This window comes from Narcine bancroftii, chromosome 1 (assembly GCF_036971445.1).
Source record: "Narcine bancroftii isolate sNarBan1 chromosome 1, sNarBan1.hap1, whole genome shotgun sequence".
NCBI classification, from domain to species: Eukaryota; Metazoa; Chordata; class Chondrichthyes; order Torpediniformes; family Narcinidae; genus Narcine; species Narcine bancroftii.
The window spans coordinates 391,000,545-391,021,931 of record NC_091469.1 but is presented as its reverse complement, the minus strand read 5'-3'; the positions used below and the strand labels follow the sequence as shown (position 1 = coordinate 391,021,931).

Genomic DNA, 21,387 nt, shown 5'->3' with positions numbered 1-21,387 from the left:
ACTACCAGCCCCCCCACATCTCCATCGGGCACACAAAACTCAAAACGGTCAACCAGTTTACCTATCTCGGCTGCACCATTTCATCAGATGCAAGGATCGACAATGAGATAGACAACAGACTCGCCAAGGCAAATAGCGCCTTTGGAAGACTACACAAAAGAGTCTGGAAAAACAACCAACTGAAAAACCTCACAAAGATAAGCGTATACAGAGCCGTTGTCATACCCACACTCCTGTTCGGCTCCGAATCATGGGTCCTCTACCGGCACCACCTACGGCTCCTAGAACGCTTCCACCAGCGTTGTCTCCGCTCCATCCTCAACATCCATTGGAGCGCTCACACCCCTAACGTCGAGGTACTCGAGATGGCAGAGGTCGACAGCATCGAGTCCACGCTGCTGAAGATCCAGCTGCGCTGGATGGGTCACGTCTCCAGAATGGAGGACCATCGCCTTCCCAAGATCGTATTATATGGCGAGCTCTCCACTGGCCACCGTGACAGAGGTGCACCAAAGAAAAGGTACAAGGACTGCCTAAAGAAATCTCTTGGTGCCTGCCACATTGACCACCGCCAGTGGGCTGATAACGCCTCAAACCGTGCATCTTGGCGCCTCACAGTTTGGCGGGCAGCAGCCTCCTTTGAAGAAGACCGCAGAGCCCACCTCACTGACAAAAGGCAAAGGAGGAAAAACCCAACACCCAACCCCAACCAACCAATTTTCCCTTGCAACCGCTGCAATCGTGTCTGCCTGTCCCGCATCGGACTGGTCAGCCACAAACGAGCCTGCAGCTGACGTGGACTTTTTACCCCCTCCATAAATCTTCGTCCGCGAAGCCAAGCCAAAGAAGATTACTGTGCCAGCAACCCAGGTACAAATCCAGCACTGTTTGTGTGGAGTCTGTACATTCTCCTTGTGTCTGCGTTGGTTTCCTCCAGGTGCTCCTATTTCCTGCCACCCTTGAAAGAAAAGCGTTAATTTGGAGTATTTGGGTGGCACAGGCTTGTGGGCCAGAATGGCCTCCTACTGTACTGTACATCTCAAAACAAAATCAGTGGTTAGGCTGAATAAACATTTTTGTAGACTGTGTCATTGATTTTTTTTCCACAGGGGTGACAGGAAGAATGTGGAAGCATCATGGTCTGGATTGCATTGCCCTCATGAAAATTATATAAAAAAATATTTCCCAGGTCCAGTCTGACACATTGCCAAGATGTATACCATGTCACTTGTTTAAATAGAGATATAGCAATCTGTTAGAATGAACCTTCAAGTTTTGTAAGTCGAGGGTTCTCCCCTTTGGACATGATGAGACATTCCCTACTAATAAGCAAATGCTAGGGCTGAGTATTTCCTGAAACCTGTGGGATGGCTAGGCCTAAGGCTCAAAGGGTCAGTAAGGATTCAAAAGGGTGGGGTGGGGGGGAAACGTGGCATGATGGCGTAGGTTGGAGACCTGAAAATATGCTTCTCCCGGCAGAATTAATTAAAAACCGACTAAAAATACTTTTTTTCAAATTTTCTTAAACTTAAAAATTTCGGGAATTTATTCACAAATCAGTATAACATGGCTTCAAGTAAAGGGAAAATTCAAATGGCTAAGAAAGCAGTTGTTAAAGAGGTTAGTATAGCTGAAGAAATTGGGCCTACCCTAACAATGGAGCCTTGGGCTCATGTTACTCCTCCCCCATGAGTGACTCACTCTGCGCTAGCACAGATTCATATGACTCCACTGTCATCTAGCCAGGGAGCCAGGGGAAGGTGGCACTGGAGTTCAGAAGATGATTGAACTATAGACGCCACAGGAACAATTGCGCATGTGCAAGAGTTTGCATATAAGCACAACGGAACAGGCTGTTTCCCTATGACAGTAGCGTTGCTAGCCAGACACAGCCATTGACTCAGATGGACAAAAGGATGAAGACCAAGATAAAGAGAAGGAAGAAAAAGCTTATGAAGAATTGGAGGGAGCAGGAATAGAATATGAAAAAAATGAAGCCCAACTGATTCACAGGATTGAAGCTAAACAATTCAGATATCCTGAAGCTCGAACCTAAGGTATAGAAGCACAAGAACAAACCTCTGTAATTATCAACCACATCCAGTTAATGTGTAAACATATGGTTTGCAATTTGTATCTATCAGAAGTGATGTAAAAGCACAATTTGAATACGTCAAGGGTGAAATTAAAAATATTAAAGTTGTTAATAAAGTTGAAATTCAAGTCCAGAAAATTGAAAATTATATTCAAGATTATTGTTATGAAGTGGAACAATGCAAAGATGCAGTTAATAAAATGGAAGATTCTGTTATGTCATGGGATGTGCAAAGGAAAGGGCTTTTACAAAGGATTGATTTATTGGAAAATCATAGTCACAGGACTAATGTTGGGTTGGTTAAAGAATTTGAAGGTTCTAATCCAGTACAATTTTTTTCAAAAATAGACTCCAGAATTTCTGGGTCCTGAGAACTTTCCAAATGGTCTTGTACTGGATAGAGCACATAGGGCTAATAGAAAGAAGTCATACCTGGGACAAGCGCCACGCTCGGTTATATTATCAAGATAAAGAAATGATATTAAGAGTGGCTGTACAAAATGCCTGAAAATATCAAGGTCCATTAACAGTTGAAAATAACAAGGTGAAGTGCTGGACACAGCCAAGAAAGACTCAGCCACTACATTGAAAGTCGTTAATGACTGTTTTTATTCAAATTCAGCGTGCGCCCTTTTAAGGGCAGCATGAGCTTAGTCACCTCGTGCCTTGTGACATCATAATCCCTGCCCCAGGCGTGCACTGGGCAGGAGACTTGAGGCAGGGAGAAAACCTAACAGCGGCATCTTCCCATGGCTGCCCCGCCAAGTGGCGTTACACGCAGGGCCGGTTCGCCATGAGAGAGTGCGCCGCCACACAACACCCCCCCAGAACTGGCTAATCATTTGCCGCTTAAGCGGGCAGCCTTGGTGTTTGGGCATGGATACCTGCACCGGCCGTGATAGGTCTAAGTGCGCCTTCAAACAGTCCACGGTGAAAAGCTCATCTTTACCCCCAATGTCCAAAGTGAAAGTCCTGCTGGACCGCTGGAGGACCTTGTATGGAACTTCGTATGGGCGTTGTTAAGGTGTGGGCCATGCCGAACACATACGAATTCTGCCGAGTCCAGCTGTTTGGGATAATGTGTCAATGGATGCCATGATGCGAGGGAGGCTTTGGTGGGGGAGGGTCTAGCATGGATAGTTTCTTATGGTGATCTGCCAAAAGGTTCACATGCTCGGACGTGACATTGGGCTCCAGGCCAAAGAACTCACCAGGCAGTGGGAGCGGCGCGCCATAGACCAGCTCCGCAGAAGACACCTGTAGGTCCTCCTTGGGGGCTGTTCTGATGCCAAGGAGGACCCAAGGCAATTCGTCTGCCCATCCTGGGCCAGTGAGGCGAGCCATGAGGGCAGATTTCATATGACAATGAAACCTCTCCATCAAACCATTTGCTTGCGGGTGGTAGGCTATGGTGTGGTGGAGTTTAACCCCCAGGAGGTTCGCCAGCTGAGCCCAGAGCATGAAGGTGAACTGGGCATCCCTGTCACTGGTGATGTGCACTGGGACTCTGAACCTAGAGATCCAGTGACTGACTAGGTTCCTGGTGCACATCTCTGCGGAAGCCTCTTTGAATGGCCTCCAGCCATCTTGTGGTCCGATCGACTATTGTGAGAAGGTAGCGCGGTTCTCTGGACACGAGCAGGGGGCTTATGACGTTAACGTGGATGAGTTGAAATCTCTGCACCGCCGGGTCGAATTTCTAGATTGGGGCCTGTGTATGCCAGTGGACCTTGGAGGCCTGGCTCATGGTGCAGTTCCTCGCTATCTCAGCCACCTCCTTTTTGAGCCCGTGCCACACAAACCGTTCTGCCACCATTCGCACTGAAGTCTTCACTGAGGGTTGAGCTAGGTCGTGGAAAACCCTTGACCTCCACTGCAGTGGGACTACCGGGCACAGCGAGCTGGAGGAGGCGCCGCAGAGCAGCATGTCCAGGCTGTTGGGCAACTGAAAGTCCTGGAGCTTGAGGCCAGAGATGGCGTTCCGGAGAGCCTGCATCTCTCTGTCCAACTTCCGGGCCTGTGCCAACTGTGCATAGTCAAGGCTGGGGGGGAAAGCGTTGATCGCCGAACGAGAGAGTGCATCCGCCATGATGTTATCTTTGCCTGTCCTGTGCCAGATGTCTGTGGTGAACTCCAACACGTTGGAGAGATGGCATTGCTGGCGAGCCGAGCACGGATCTTTGGCCATCGTGAGTGCCTGTATTAGTGGCTTGTGGTCGGTGTACACCGTGAAGGGCCTGCTCTCCAGAAAGTATCAAAGTATTGGATGGCCAGGTACATCACCAGAGCTCCCAGTCAGAAGCACTGTACTTGAGCTCTGGCAGGCGCAGCTGTTTGCTAAAGAAGGCCAGTGGGCGCCACTGTCCATTGTGCCACTGCTCGAGTACATACATTACTGCCATGGCTGAGCCATCCACCGAGAGTGCCGTGTGTGCCTCCGGGTGTGGGTGCACCAATAGAGTTGCATTGGCGAAAGCCTCCTTTGTTGCAGCAAAAGCAGTCTCTGCCTCCTCCGACCAGGTTAGGACTTTCTCCTTAGCGGCATTCAATGTGAACAGTGGTCGCATGGTGTGGGCAGCGCTGGGGATGAACTGATGATAAAAATTCACCATCCCCATGAACTCCTGCATGCCCTTGAGGGTGGTTGGCTTGGGGAACCGCTGGACGGCCACGACCTCCTCTGGCACTAGGCAGCACCTGCTGCGGAGATGATGTGCTCCAGGAACTGCAGTGTCTGCTTGCTGAACTGGCACATGGCCACATTGACCGTGAGGCCAAACTCCGCCAGTCGGGCAAACAGGGTACGGAGGTGGGCCTTGTGCTCTTCACGGTTGCGGCTGGTGATAAGGATATCATCCAGGAAGATAAACAAAAGTCCAAGTCCCTACACACAGCATCCATGAGGTGCTGAAAAGTCTGGGCTGCGTTCTTGAGGCTGAAAGGCATACGCAGGAAATCAAAGAGGCCAAAGTGGGTGATGATTGTTGTCTTGCCAATGTCCTCGGGGTGGACAGGGATCTGATGATACCCCCACACCAGATCGACCTTGGAGAAGACTTAAAAAAAAGAAAAGTTTGGCTGAGAATTCCTGAATGGGGGAAACTGGGTACCTGTCTGGAGTGGTTGTGACATTCAAATGTCAGTAATCACCATAGGGTCTCCAGCCCCCGGAGGAGGACCATGTGGATAGGGGTTACCCAGGCGCTGTCTGAGCAACAGATTATCCCCGACTCCTGCAGTCGGGAAAACTCCTCCTTTGCCAGCTGCAGCTTCTCAGGCAGAAGTCGTCTGGGCTTGGCATGCAGCGGGTGGCCCTGCATGGAGATATGGTAGTATACCCCATGCTGGGGTAAGGTGGCACTGAATTGTGTCTGTCAGATGGTGGGGAACTCAAGGAGTACGCTCAAATACTCATCGCTGGAAATGGCAATGGCGGCGATCTCGGGCTTGCAGGTATCCGTGGTGTCCAGGCGCACCAAATGGAAGGTGCAAGCATTGACCAGCCTCTTGACCTTTATGTTGACCAACAGTCAGCCCCAACAATGCAGTGCCCACTGAGGCTAACACGAACTTCCAGTGGAATTTCTCTTTCCCGATCTGTATCTGCGCCCTGTGGGTACCGAAGGTCTTGATGGTGGAACTGTTGGCTGCCCGCAGGGTGGAACCATGAGATAGGGTGCGTGTCTTGAGGGCGGTGGGGGGGGGGCAGGACGCTCAGCACTGCTCCTATGTCCACCTGCCAGTTGACTTGTCAGTAACATGAAGGAAGCTGTCCACGTGGCCAGCTGTTGCAATTATCAACTGTGGCTGGTTGGGTCATTTCCCCTGGTAGTCACATGGTTTTTTTTTAAACTTTATTTAAGATTTTATAACATGAATAACATATAGAATTACATTTTAAAAAATTAAGAACAAAATAATAAAATTACAATGCAGTATCAGTAATCTAAATAAACTACACCCCCCCAATAATTATTACACATTAATAACCCAACTCAAATTAGTCCAACCCCCCCTTTCCCCCCAAAATAAAGAGTGAAGAATTAATAAAGTTAATAATATATGTGAGAAAAAAACCCACTTACAAAAAAAACAAAAACATAACCGATTAAAATACTAACAAAAAGAAAAGTAGTTAATACTGATATCAGACTTAAAAACATATTTAAATCAAACTTAAATGCATATATTTAACAGAGTTAAGATGAAACATATATTTAACTCAAACTTAATATAAAAAATTAGTAAAGTTAGTAACATTGTCTATCAAAAATTCTTAAACAATAATCAATTCTTTAAAAAAAATTGTAGCATGAGAAAAAAAAAAGATCAAAAAAAAACTTTCTCTATAGAGATAAACCTTCACCAAATATCAACTAACTTCACATCTATCATCATATTAGTCACATAAACCACCATCTTAAAACAAAATTCAAACCTCATTAAACATTGTACAATACAATTTTAGTATTCTTCCACCATTTTTCCCTTTTACTCTTGAATAATTATCCAATAAAAGCTCCCATACCACATTTAAATATCCCCAATCATTACGTTAAAATTCAGATATCCAAATAATAAAAACACATCTACAACAAAATCTATATCTTCAACAAATGGAGCATAAACCACAAACAAAATTCAAGCCTCATTAAGAATTGTACAATTCAATTTATAACTTTCACCATTATTCCCTTCGTTCTATAACTAAAATAGCAAAATAATATACATCAAAATTACCACTCCTTTCACCTTAAAGTTAAAGAAAAAATATTAAAATAAACTTATCCATCCCATTCACATTTAAATTTCAAATATTCCTTATCTACTGAATAAACTTTACAAAAAAAACCACATCAATTTTTAGTTTTTTAAACAATCAAATACTTTCTTATGTTTTTTTTTAAAAACCCTTCACTCTTTAATCTAATAATACAAAAAAAGGAAAACAAAAATGGGTAGGAGGTTAAAAATACCCCCTCCCGTCTAAACCGCACAATGCGGTAACTCCCAAAAAAAAACGGGTGTGAGATAACTCACAGGTAGCAGATGACTTTCAGGAAATAGTGCCCATCCAGTTCTCTCCCCCAACTCTCACTTCATCTTAAACCATAGGAGACCCTATGGTGATTACTGACATTTGAATGTCGCAACCACTCCAGACAGGTACCCAGTTTCCCACATTCAGGAATTCTCAGCCAACTTTTCTTTTTTTTAAGTCTTCTCCAAGGTCGATCTGGTGTGGGGGTATCATCAGATCCCTGTCCACCCCGAGGACTAATATTCCTTTTTTTTAAAAAAAACATTAGAAAAAAAGAGAACAACTCTTCTTTTAATCAACTCCAACTGCTGAGTCACCATTACAACTATTCCTTCTTGGAGCACGGCTCTTTTCTTCCATCTCTTGTCTCCTTAAAGATCGCGGCGGACTACGTCTCTATTGAAACTGAGTAATTGGCAGCTCTTGAGCAAATGCTATAGCTTCCTTTGGAGAATCAAAGAACTTTGGTTGGTAACCATCTTGAAAAACCTTCAAAACAGCTGGATATCTAAAGGTTGCCTTATAACCTTTCTTCCACAACAACTCTTTAGCAGAGTTGAATTCCTGTCGTTGGAACATAACTTCTTGACTCAAATCCGCATAGAAGAAAACTTGATTATTTTGAATCATCAAGGGTGATTTTCTCTGTTGTGCATTTCTAATAGCCACTCGTAAAATTATTTCTCTGTCGTAATAGTTCAAGCAACGAACCAAAACAGGTCTTGGACTTTGACCTGAAATAGGTCTTCTACGCAAGGCTCTGTGAGCACGTTCCAGTATTATACCTTCCGGGAAATGTTCTTGACCCAGCACCTGCGGAATCCATTCAGTAAAAAATTTTCTTGGGTCTGGTCCCTCCATTCCTTCCGGCAAACCAATAATCTTTATATTGTTCCGTCTGGATTGGTTTTCCAAATAATCAATCTTTTTCACCAAATTTTTATTTTGAGTTTGTAAGTCTTCGACCATTTTGGTAATATCTGAAACTTGATCTCGTATTTCGTCTATATCTTCTTCACGCGAATTAAATTTATCTCTCACTTCAAGCTTAAAAGCTCCAAACTCAGCCATCTGTTGAGAATTTATTTCCATTAGAGTATTGAACCTAGTACCAAGTTCAGTCATAATCTTAGATAATCCCTGCATTGTATAAGATAATTTAGATTCAAGATTCACAAGAATCTTTTCAATTGGAAGAGATTCTGGCTAAACAGATTCCTGCTTCTTCTGCATAACCAAAGGGTCTTCTGTTGCTTCCTTCATTCTGGTTGCCTTCCTTGTAGTATAGCTGCGTGTGGAAACCCCAGCCACAGCCTCTCCAGCAATGACTGGAGGACGCTGGCCGGGATTTTCCCCAGTCCACAATGTGTTAATTTCTCCCAGTACATCAAGTTGTATAGGTTCTTTTATCTCAAAAGGTGCAGTTTGCAGTGCCACCGCTACAGTTGACAAATGCCTTTCCCCAGCCGGTACTTCAACTGATGTTACTACAAGTGATTCATTCATAACATTGCTGTCAGATGCTACTGCACATGAGCGAACCTGAGTAACTCTTTGTTCTAAAGGCTGTTTGGCGCTCTCTTTAGAGGGCTCTACCGATGTAATATTGAACTCTATATCCGAAAGCTGTACCTTTCTCCTGGGATCCATTTCAGGCTGAGTATCGATGTCTTTCCTGTAGGTAGGCTCCAAAACTTGAACTTTTGGAAAATGTAGTTTTTTGATAATCTGTTGTCGTTTTTTTTTTGCTCTTTTCCACCAATTGTACCATCATAAGTTAAATTAACAGCACTGAAGTTATTTAAACTTTTAAAGAATTTTAACGGGCATTTCTAGACAAAACAATAAGATAGAGTCAGGAGAGGACTGTAAGGTACGTCTGATCCTTACGCCATCTTGCCACGCCCCCCCCCCGGTAGTCACATGGTTGTCAGCACTTACGAGCTTGTGCTCCCCATTGCTGATGGTAAAAGCACCAGGTGGAATGGTGCTCCTCCGGATTGTGCTTGGGGGAGTGTTGCAGCCGGCTGGCTCTTGGTTGCGCAACCTGACTGAGGGTTGCTTCATTCTCCCTCTTGGTGTGCCAGAGGCTGTCTGCTCAGGCTCCAACTCGGCAAGTGTCCATGAAGTCCTCATCCACCAGGAGTAGTTGGATGTCCCTGGGCATCTGCTCGAGGAAGATCTGATGGAATAGGAAACAAGATTTGTGATCCTCTGCCAGTGCCAGCATCTCATCCATTAGGGCTGATGGTGTGTGGTCCCCAAGCCCATCGAGGTGCAGGAGCCTGGAGGCATGCTGCTGAGGGGAGAGCCCGAAAGTGCCAAGGAGCAGGTTCTTGAGGGCAGGATATTTACCCTCGGCCAGTGGGTTGTGTATTAGATCATCCACCCTGTCTCCTGTTTCTTCATTCAGCACTCTCAGGACGTGGTAGAACATCGTGGTGCCTGCTGAAATGTTCCTCATTTGAAACTGTGCCTCCGCCTGCCCGAACCATGTATGCGGGTGATGGGTCCAGAAAGGGGGCAGTTTGATGGCAACGGCTTTGATCTCTGCCGGATCCATGTTCTTGAGACCAGAGAAGCATCTGGGCTCAACGGGGTTACCAATGTAGTGCTGGACACAGCCAAGAAAGACTCAGCCACCACATTGAAAGTCATTAATGACTGTTTTTATTCAAACTCAGTGCACGCCCTTTTAAGGGCAGCATGAGCTCAATCACCTTGTGCATTGTGACATTATAATCTCTGCCCTAAGCACACGCTGGGCAGGAGACTTGAGGCAGGGAGAAACCCTGACAGCTCCATCTTCCCATGGCTGCCCTGGCACATGGCGTTACACGCGAGGTTGGTTCGCCATGAGAGAGTGCGCTGCCACAAAGGTATTTTGCTATGCAGATTTAAGCATGTTAATAGTGAAAAGAAGAAAGGAGTTTAATCCTGCAAAATCAGTTCTCTGGAAAAAAGGATATAAATTTTATTTTCAATATCCAGCTACACTTAGTGTTTTCTGGAGAAAACCAATCAAGATTTTTTACAAATAAAGAAGCAGCTTTGGAATTTGTGAATTCACTTCCAAATATTAAACAGGATCAAAGAATGGATGTCAGAGTTCAGTTATCCCACAAGTTTTGGCAGACCGATCTGTGATGATGCAAGATGCAGGTGTTGAAGCAACAAGAATAGGTTGAGATCAATGATGTGAAAGTGAATAAAGACCTTGCAGAAGTTCATTACACTTATAAGTGAAATGTTTAATTAAAGTAATGTATATTCTGTCTGGGAGGGGTGGACTTTTTAATTTTCTTCTTCCATGACTATGTGCCACTTTTGGTGAAGGCCACTTCCCGTATAATAGTGGGAAGCAGTACTGATCTTTTTTTCATCAGGTTTTTATTTTCATTTTTTTTTCTGGTTTTCTTTCTTTTTCTTTTCATTTATTTCTAGTTGGAGATGTAAAATGTAAGTGAAGATTGTTTTTGAGATGGGGCTCTAATGGGGAGGAAGGGGGGTGGTGAGAGTTCTTTAATATTTGGATTTAAGAGAAGGTAGTTAGTAAGGAATTAAATTTTGTAAGTTTTAATACAAATGGGCTTAATAATAAAATTAAGAGAAATTTAGTGGTACTAACTGCAGAGCTCAAGAAACACAGCTTACCAGAGAAGAGTCAACTACCAACTGTTTAAATTTTAAAAAAATCACACACCTCAAAGGGGAGCAATGTCAGCGTGTTTCATAAGGGGAGTGATGTCAGCATGTTTCATAAGGGGAGCAATGTCAGCATGTTTCATAAGGGGAGCAATGTCAGCGTGTTTCATAAGGGGAGTGATGTCAGCATGTTTCATAAGGGGAGCAATGTCAGCGTGTTTCATAAAGGGGAATAATGTCAGCGTGTTTCATAAAGGGGAGTGATGTCAACACATCTCACAAAGGGGAGTGAAGTTAACGTGCTGCAGAACCATTGTCTTTCTGGCAACATGCCTGCAGGGGAGCAATGTGCTTCATCAACCCATTCAGGTCTGCAAATGTGGGCTTTTCCTGGGCATTCTGTGCCATCCACTTGGTGCGGCAATTCTGCCTATGCAGCTGTGCAGCCGCTCAGTCACCACATCACCCCCCCCCCAAGAAAAATTGCTTAATTGCCATGTCACAACTTTAGGTATTTTAGGAGGGTGACCCCGGTGCTTGGGAGGCGGGACATGGACAGGTCCAACAATGTCTATGTTTACAGGCTTTAGTCTGTCTCGAGTAAAAAAAGTTCTGGTTGACCACCAATGTCCAATAGCACCATAGATCATTATGTTGTAGCACTTTATAAGGCCCCTTAGGGTTGCTGCAGGACTGTAGCGTGGGATGGACATTGAACAAAGACATAGGAAGTAGAGGCAGCAGGAATGTGTGTAGGTGATCCATGATGAGTTGCTGAAAGCAGAACCAGGGAACCCATCTTGTTTTTTAATTCTTGTAATTCCTCTGAAAATGATGATCTATTTTTGGCTGGAGATGGTGTGATGTCTGCCAGTACTAGGAGTGGAGCACCATAAACTAATTCAGCTGAAGAAGTCTCCAGGTCAACCTTAGGTGCCATTCTAATACCCAAAAGCACCCACAGTAACTCAACTGCCCACTGAGGCCTGTTTGGTCTTGCGTGCAAGGCTTATTTTAGTTGCCGGTGGAAATGATCCACTAGCCCATTATTCTGCGGGTGGTACGCCGTTGAAGTCTCGCTAGATTTGCCCATAAGTTTGAAATAAACTGAGTTACCCTGTCAGAGGTTAGATGGACTGGTACTCCGAATCAAGAAAACCAGGTCAAGAGAAAAGTCCAAGCACATGCTTCAGCTTTGATGTCCATTATTGGTGTAGCTTCCAGCCAGCGGGTAAAACGGTCAACAATTGTTAGTATATAGCATTGACTTCTGGACCCAGGCAACGGGCCCACAATGTCTATGTATACATGCTGAAACCTTTGAGCTGTGGGCGGAAATTGTTGAAGTGGTGCTCGGTTGTGCCGTTGACCTTAGCTGCCAAGCAGGAGAGGAATGTTCGTGCCTAGAGAGTGACCTCCTTCCTTAAGCCATTCCAGACATACTTTGAGGACATAAGCTTGATGGTTGTCTTGTCAGATAGATGAGCTAGGCCGTGAAGTTGGTCAAAAAGCTTCCTCTGCCAAGACAGTGGGATAATTGGTCATGGGTGGTGAGTTGAAGTAACACAAAGTATGTTCACCTGGTTGGGAGCCCAATGATATGTTGGCTAAGAGCAAGTCCTTAATAGCTGTCCAGAAAGCTTGTACCTCCTAGTTCTCTTGTTGGGTTATTGCGAGAGCCCAGAGATCCAGCCCTCCTGTAATCACATTGACCTCTGTCCTGGGCAAGGCATCAGCTACAACATTGTCTTTACCAGACAAATGCTGCACATCGGAGGTAAATTCAGAAATATAGGCTGGACGCCTCTGTTGATGCAGCGACCAGGGATCTGCAATCTTGGCAAGGGCAAACATTAGAGGCTTATGATCAGTAAATGCAGTAAAATGCGAGCCCTCAAGAAAATATCTGAAATGTTTGATGGCCAGATAAAGTGCTAACAACTCCCAATCGAAAACGCTATACGCCAGGGGTTGCCACTGACTGCTGATTTTCTATTCTAAGACCGCCCCCCTACAGCGATGTTCAGTGTGTCTGACATGAGCGCAAGCAGGGTGTGCATATGGGGGTGGGCCAACATGGTTACCTTTGAAAGCACCTCTTTTGCTTTGTCAAATGCTTCTGTGGCTTTTGTAGTCCAGAGCAGTTTTTTTTAGGTTTTCCGGTGAGGATGTGGACCAAGGGCTTCATGATCCTGGCAGCTGCTGGAATAAACCTGTAATAAAAGTTAACCATTATCTGGAATTCTCTAGCCCTTTAACTGTAGTGGACTTTGGGAGGGCCTGAATGGCTGATATTTTGTCTGGAAGCAGTGCTGTGCCTGCATTCAAAATCCCGTATCCCAAAAAGTCAATTGTATGTTTGCCAAATGCACACTTCGCAAAGATAGAAAGCCGAAATCTCAAAGCCTCTGGAACAATTGTCGCAGATATCAGACCTTCAAATGATACCTATTTCCTCCATAATTTTGAACTCTTTTTTTGGCCTGTAGTAGCCAGTCAGAGGGAAGTCTGTGTGCCTTGGAATGTAGGGGAGAACCAGGTGGTGGTTATGTAGTGCTGAACTCCATGACATGGAGACACTAAATGGAAATCTAATGTAAGTAGTATGGAAAACTCTAATAAGTTTGCAAAATCCTCAGTGATGAGTGTTTGCACATGGAGCATCTCAGCTGAATACCTGAAGAAAGTGGGCATGTGTGGAATGTGGTGGTGTGGACAAAACGGTACCCTTTTACATCTATCAACAAGTCATGTGCCCTCAGGACGTTTGCTCCCAAAGTGGGCTGTCCTACGGCCACTAGTGTGAAAGTCCAGTGGTAAGGTATATCCCCAATACCAGTTGTAGCAACTTGGTATCATAACTCCAAATCGTAGTGCCATTGGCGGCACACAAGTCGACTTGAAGCACTCAAGATTCCTGCTCGTAAGAGGATGGCAGGAAAATACTGAGTTGAGCTCCGGTGTCGACTAGCAGTTTGCATCCCATGCACTGATCATATAACTGGTCGCCAACTGCTAGAGTCATCAGTGGTGGTTGGTATTGTCATTTCACTGGGAGTCAACCACGTAACTGCAAGGTGGCACATAGGGGTGTGCATTCCTGCCCCACTTTCTGGATAGAAACACTGCTCTCCAATGGCTTTTTCTTCCTCAGTGGCTTGTGGAGTGCCGTAGAACTGATGGCTTCATTGACTTGACTCTCTGAGGTGACCTGTTGAAACTTTGCCATGGGAGGCTACAGTACCCTGTGAAGTCTGTCTGCCTCCCTTGCCACTTTCCTTGGATTGGAGAAGTCAACAGAAGAGAGCAGCAGGGTGGAGTCAAGAAGGGAGCCCATTCTAAGAAGGCTGCCTTGAAGGTTAAGCAGTTGAAATGGCCGTCTGCTAACACAAGCATTTCATTCATCAGTTCTAATGGCCTTCTGTCCCCCAAATCGTCGAGGTGGAGTAAGCGTGTGCCTTTTTCCAGGTCACACATGCTGAAAGACGCGAGGAGGTGTGCCTTAAAAGCACTATATTGATTCTCCTCGGGCAGGTTGTTGATAAAATCATCTACCTTGGCAGGAGAATCTTCATCTAATGAGGTGACTACATGCCAGAATTTGAAGGCTTCATTTGCTCTGTTCCTAATATGGAATTGAGCCTCATCCTGCTGGAACCATGGACGTGGTCTGTGAGGCCAGAAGGTGGGAAGTTTCACAGCCACCGCGGGCAGCGCAGTAGTGACATCCATTCTGCAGGCTTTCTCACTATGTTCCACTGTTGGGGCTCAAAAGACATTGAGCATCCGTCAGGGTCACTAATTCAGTGGGACTAACTGCAGAGCTCAAGAAACACAGAGAAGGGTCAACTACCAACTGTCTTTTATTTTAAACATTCATGCACCTCATAAAGGAGAGTGATGTCAGCATATTTCATAAAGGGGAGTGAGGTCAGTGCACCTCATAAAGGGGAGTGATGTCAGCATATTTCATAAAGGGGAGTGAGGTCAGTGTGCCTCACAAAGGGAAGTGATGTAACATTTCATAAAGGGAGTGATGTCAGCGGGCCTCACAAAGATGAGTTGTTAGCTTGCTGCAGAATCACTCCCTCTCGGGCAACATGCCAGCAGAGATCTTCAGCAATGTGGACACTTATGAATATTTATGCACCTATTGTTGATGATGAAAAATTTATTTATGATGCTTTTATGGATGTTGCTGAAGCTCATGAAAAGGTTTTAATTAGTGGAGATTTTAATTGTTTCCTTAATCCAATTTTGGTAAGTCGCAAAAGTCAGTTATTAGGACAAACTGCAAAGAGGATTTTGACTTTGATGAAGGATTTGAATTTGATAGATATTTGGTGAAGGATAAATCTGAAGGAAAAGGATTATTCTTTTTATACTTTTACTTTTATGCATGACTTTTATTCGAGGGAAGCAACAAGCTATGCCAACCCATGTGGGTCTGCAAACGTGGGCTTCTCTTGGGTGAAGAAGGGAACCTGCACCATTCTGTGCCAGCCATTCATTGCAACAATTCTGCTTGTTCAACTGTGTAGTCACTCAGTCCACCACAGAAAAAAACTTTTAGCTTATATTAGAATAAAAATGAAAATTGATATTACTTTTTTTTTACAAGAGACGCATTTAACAGAGAAAGAGCATCAAAAATTAAAAAAGAGATAGGGTAGGGCAAGTGAAAGCTTCAGCATTTTATTCTAAAGCAAGAGGGGTTGCAATTTTGATTAATAAGATTCTACCTGTTAAGATTCAATCTGTAGTTACTGATCCTGCTGGGAGGTTCGTTTTGGTACATTGTCAAATTTATTCAGAGACGTGGACACTTATGAATATTTATACACCTAATGTTGATGATGAAAGATTTATTTATGATGCTTTTATGCATCTTTCCGAAGCTCATGACAAGGTTTTAATTAATGGAGATTTTAATTGGTCCCTTGATCCAATTTTGGATAAGTCGCAAAAGTCAGTTATTAGGACAAACTGTGAAAATTTTGATGAAGGATTTGAATTTGATAGATAAATCTGAAGGAAAAGGATTATTATTTTTATACTTTTATGCATGACTCTTATTCAAGAATAGATATGTTTTTAATGTTGGCACAGTTACAAGGAAGAGTTATGCATACAGAATATAAACCTCAGATTTTATCTGATCATTCATCACTTTTGATGACGTTTAGTTTCTAAAAAGGAAAAATAATTTTATAGATGGAGATTTAAATCTATGTTTTTGTAAAGGGTAGATTTTTGTGATTTTATAAGAAAACAAATTCAAGAATTCTTAGAAATAAAATCTAATTCAGTGTTTGATAAAATTTATTTTATGGGATTCTTTCAAAGTGTATTTAGGAGGACAGATAATAAGTTGTTCAGATAAAATTAAGAAGGATTATAATAAAGAAGTTGACCAATTGCAAAAAGAGATAGAGAGTTTAGAAAAGAATTCACAGAAAAAGGTTTCTGATGAAAAAAGAAAAAGTTTAATAAGGAAAAATTGTTATTATAATACTATTCAGAGTTATAGAACTTAAAAATTAATTGAGAGAACTAAACAAAAAGTATTATGAATTGGGAGAAAGAGCTCAAAGTTCTAGGTTGGCAAATGAAGGCAGAATAAACTTCTGGAACAATTCATGCTATTAAGAAGAATACATATAAGCCTCAAGAAATAAATGATTTATTTAAAGATTTTTATTTTAATTTATATAGATCCCAGTCTAATATCGATGAGGTTAAAATTAACCATTTTTTGTATCAAATAAATGTTTCTACTTTGAATTGTCAAGCCCAAAAAGTTCTAGTTGCTCCATTTTCGGCAAGAGAAATTAATGAGGTACTTAGTTCTTTGCAAAGTTGTAAGTCAACAGGGAGGATGGTTTTCTGTCTGAATTTTCTAAGAAATGTAAAGATTTTTTAATATTTCCTTTTATGGAATCTTTCTCAAATGCAATTATTAGTGTAATACCTAAGAAAGACAGAGGTTTGTTAAAAACTGAAATTATAGGCCAATATCTTTGCTAAATGTTGATTATAAAATTATTGCCAAATTTTTGGCAAATAGAATGACCAGATATCTACTGAATTTAATTCATATGGATCAAACAGTCTTTATTGAAAAATGGCAATCTGCCAATAATGTTGCTAGATTGATTAGTTTAATATATTTATTGCAAAAGAAGGGTGCTTTATCGGTGGCAGTAACTTTAGATGCTGAGAAGGTCTTTGATAGGGTAGAATTGAATTATTTATTTAAGATATTAGTAAAATTTGGTTTTGGATCTATATTTATTAATTGGGTTAAAAGTTTATATAAAAATCCCTTTGCTGAAGTTCTGCTTTTCTAATGTCAAGATCATGTAGTCAAGGATCTCCTTCATCACCAGCTTTATTTGTTTTAGCAATAGAACCTTGAGCAGAGTTAATAAGACAAGATTCTAAGATTAAGGGTATAAAGGTTAATCAGCAGGAATATAAGATTAATTTATTTGCTGATGATGTTTTGGTTTATATTACAGACCCTATAAATTATTTGCATCAATTATATAAGATTGGAAGAATATGGTGAATATCAAGTTATAAAATTAATTGACACATGTGAAATTATGCCCATGGTTAAGGATGATTTTACTAAATGCAGAAAATTTACTCAATTTAAGTGGCTAGAGGATGGAATTAAGTATTTTGGGATTAAGATTGATAATGACTTAAATAATTTATATAATTTGAATGATTTACCTTTACTTAATAAAATTAAAGATTTGAATAGGTGGAATAATTTGTCTACAACCTTAGTAGGTAGAGTTAATTGAATAAAGATGAATATTTTTCCAAGGGTTCAATATCTTTTTCAGTCAATTCCTTGTTTGAGTCCCCAAATTTTTTTTTAAAGATTTGCCCTCGAGTATTAGGAAGTATTTATGGAAAGGAAGATGCCTGGAGTGTCTTTGGAAATATTGACTTGGACGTTTGAATTGGGAGTTTTGCAACTTCCCCATTTTAAGAATTATTATAACTCAACTCAATTGAATTTTATTAATGTGATGTTTGATGTAGATACAACTCCAACTTGGGTTAAAATAGAATTGAGTAAAATAAGAGAAAAAAGTATGCAGGATTTTATTTATAAATGGAATTCAAAATTGTTAATAGGAAGTAGAGACACATCCGTTTTGAAACATTTGATTGAATTATGGAGTAAAATAGATAATGAAGTAGGTCTGATTTCTTGAAAAATGCCTTTATATCAAAATAGACTTCTTCCTTTATCTATGGATAATCAATTTTTGAGGATTTTGAGTGCAATGGGGGTTAAGAAAATAGAAGATTGTTTTGAAGATGGTAGATTTATGACTTTTGAACAAATGAGGAATAAATTTAATGTTCCAAATAATACCTTTTTTTGTTATTATCAGGTTAAGGCTTTCTTGGTTGATAAACTAGATCCTAGTTTAATACTACTTAGACAGAATGAATTAGAATTATTGATTTGTCAGGGCAGTTTGAATAAGTTTATTTCAGTGATATATAAACTACTTCAAAAAGAAGCTCCTAAATTAGGAATGCATAAATCAAAATTAAGATGAAAGATCGATTTAAATAGACAAATAGATGAAAATTATTGGATGCAATTATGTAAAGAAAATATGACAAAAATTACTAATGATAGATAGGTATAGACTAGTTCAATGTAATTTTTTGCATCAATTATACTTAACTCCTCAAAAACTTTTTAAAAATTGAACCCAATATTATCAGATTTATATTTTAGATGTAGTCAGGAAGCTGGTCCTTTTTTTTTCATTCTATTTGGAAGTGTCGTAGGGTATAACATTTTTGATTAGAAGTGGGAAATTTTTTGGATTATGGAGTAAAATAGATAATGAAGTAGGTCTGATTTCTTGAAAAATGCCTTTATATCAAAATAGACTTCTTCCTTTATCTATGGGTTAAACTCCCACAGGATCTGATGTCAATTTTGTTGGGTAATATTAAAGTTATTAGACCTAAAATTGAGGTTAACTATGTATCAAATTGAATTTTTATGTTTTGTTTTAGCTGTTTCTAGGAAGTGCGCAGCCATTACTTGGAAATCCGATACAAATTTAGGGATGGAGAGATGGCATGCTGAATTACGTAGCTGTATCCATTTGAGAAGATAACATAATTTACATAATATTAACATTTTTTGCAAATATGAAGCCCATACTTACAGTATATTGGTTTGAAAATTCGAAGGATTCTCTGAAAGCCTATCCTGTTGGTAACCCCTAGCTCTGTTATTAGTAGTATTGAGATTTTTTTTTACATTCTCCAAATTTTCTTTATCTTATCTATTTTTCTTTTGGTATATTCTGAGGGGGAGGTGGATGCGGGGGGGGCGGTTGTTTATAATTGTTTGCAGTTTTATTGATTATGTATACATTGATGTGGTTTTTAAATTATTTAATATTAAAAAGGATTCAAATTATTAGTTGCTTTACTCTGTATATATGCTGCCCGACCTGCTGAATTGGCTTTATTTTTGACTCAATTTAATGAACGTGGGAGGAAACACTCCTTTCCATTTTCCTTTCGATATGTCTTTTCATATATTAATTCTGCTGCAGAAATCATGTAATTGGCTCTGCATGACTTTCAAGTTGATTTGTGTGTTGACATCATCGGGCTATGACTTTCAATCAGAAGTAGGATCCTTCTGGTATTTTATGTGATCCTTGTTCAATGTCTGCTTTACCCTACTATATATTTACATATGAGAATATGCCTTGAAGAATCTCCTCTTACTTGATTTCCTGGTCAACTCTTGCTTATGTGTTGGTTGGGACGGAGATGAATGATGAGGTTTGTGAATGGCTCTAAAAATCATAGGAAATCCGAGATGATCCCTAACTAAAACAAACCATAAATTCAAGCATACAACCAAATCTAAGCAAATACTTTCAGCTATAATGAAGCCTCATTCTGTTGTCTCTGCTCATTTTAGCCATTATATTGTATGGTCTCAGTTTTCCTGTTGTTAGAGGTGACCAGTTTACTTGGGTTAGTGCTCCACATTTTCCCTGCTGAAAGAATGTATGCACATGTCTTCAGCTCAGAGCTAGGTTGAGATGCAACTTCCTCTGAAGTATGAGTGAAAGTAAATTAAACATTGGTAGTATCATATTGTAAAATTTTGCCAACTTACATAGATTTTATTTCTGCTTTCTCACTATAATGTTGTACTGGCCAACACTGGCTTTCTTCACCTATGCCCTCCGAATGTCTCAGCTGCTGATGCTCAGGTTGAGACTTGCACTTGAACTGTGGACATTTGGCAAAGCCAAATATTATTTGAAATCTTCTGCAACAATATTCAATCCTTTTGCAAAAAAGAAAACTTGACTAGCTCATGAAAAAGAGACAGTTTGTTTTCTAATGTTGCTCATGTTCCTCTGACCTGAGTGAATATCTCAGTTTATCCATGGTTCTCAGAGCTCCAAACAATATTAAAGTATTTAAAGGCTGAGGAAAAGATTTTAGCCTCACCTGAATATCAAAAAAAAAACAAGACCTATTAAAGATTTTTAGTTTAGAAACATGCATTGTTATTGTTTGATTACTCTCCAATAAAGAACCTTGCTGTATTTTTCTATTATATTGGTGATAAATAACACAAGTCATGAGTGTACCTGGTGAATGTGGAAACTGAAAAGCAAAGTTGGAACATTCAAATGAATGGAAGATAAAAATGCACAGTCAAATAGAAGGATTTTAAAAGACATGTAGAAGCATGAAGTAAAAGTTCCCAAGCAGACATTTTAAAGTGATGTGGAACATTAATATTTCATTGTTACAAGATTACAAAATGCTAATAGGGTCTCAGAGATTTAAATATAATGATGAACATTTTAAATTATGCATATTTTCTGAGTTCCATTGAAAAAAGATTGAAAGTTAACACAAAACAAACTCTTTGGTTCCAGAAATATTTTCTACCATTTTTTACATTTTTGGTTATTTTACATTCAAAATAACTATGTGCCTTTACATTTTAAACTACCACTTGAAAGGATGTTTTATTGCACCACCCCTTCTGTTTAATTTACATTGAAAATCACATTGAGATTATAAATTAACTCAAGTAGCTTGTGTATCAGATATGGACTCAGGCTATTATAACTGGGTATTTAGCAAGAGATAAATTTAGATTCCCACATGAGAAAGGTGGCGACATGTGAATCAGTTACTCCTCTCTCTTTGGAAGACTTTGGGGAGTGGGGATAATTTTTTTTTTTAAGTTGTAACATGAACTAGAGTCATGAAACAAGTTACTTCAGAACATTTTCATGCTTTATTTCACAATTATTAAAACATCTCACTTGTCACATATACAAAATAGGAACATTTTTAGTTGTCATTGTTTGATTTAGAATTGTCGCCTCCTTTTTCCATTCAGATGGAGTGAAAGTGCATGGCTAAATAGCATGAACACCTGAAGTAATAAGATGGAAATGGCAAGGAAGGTATCCACATGTTTAATTTGGGAATAGACAAGAGGATTCCATGGTAATTCAATGGAAGTTGTTGAGAAATAAAAACCACTGTACATCTTAATACAGTA

The 21,387-nt window shown here is 40.8% G+C and overlaps 1 long non-coding RNA gene across 1 annotated transcript; it reads left to right on the top strand.

The window, feature by feature from the left end:
* Positions 1-14,772: 14,772 nt before the first annotated feature.
* LOC138751415 (uncharacterized) lies at positions 14,773-21,200 on the top strand. The gene is made up of 2 exons (XR_011349908.1): positions 14,773-15,041; positions 18,843-21,200. It is a non-coding gene; the product is annotated as an uncharacterized lncRNA (long non-coding RNA).
* Positions 21,201-21,387: the final 187 nt, after the last annotated feature.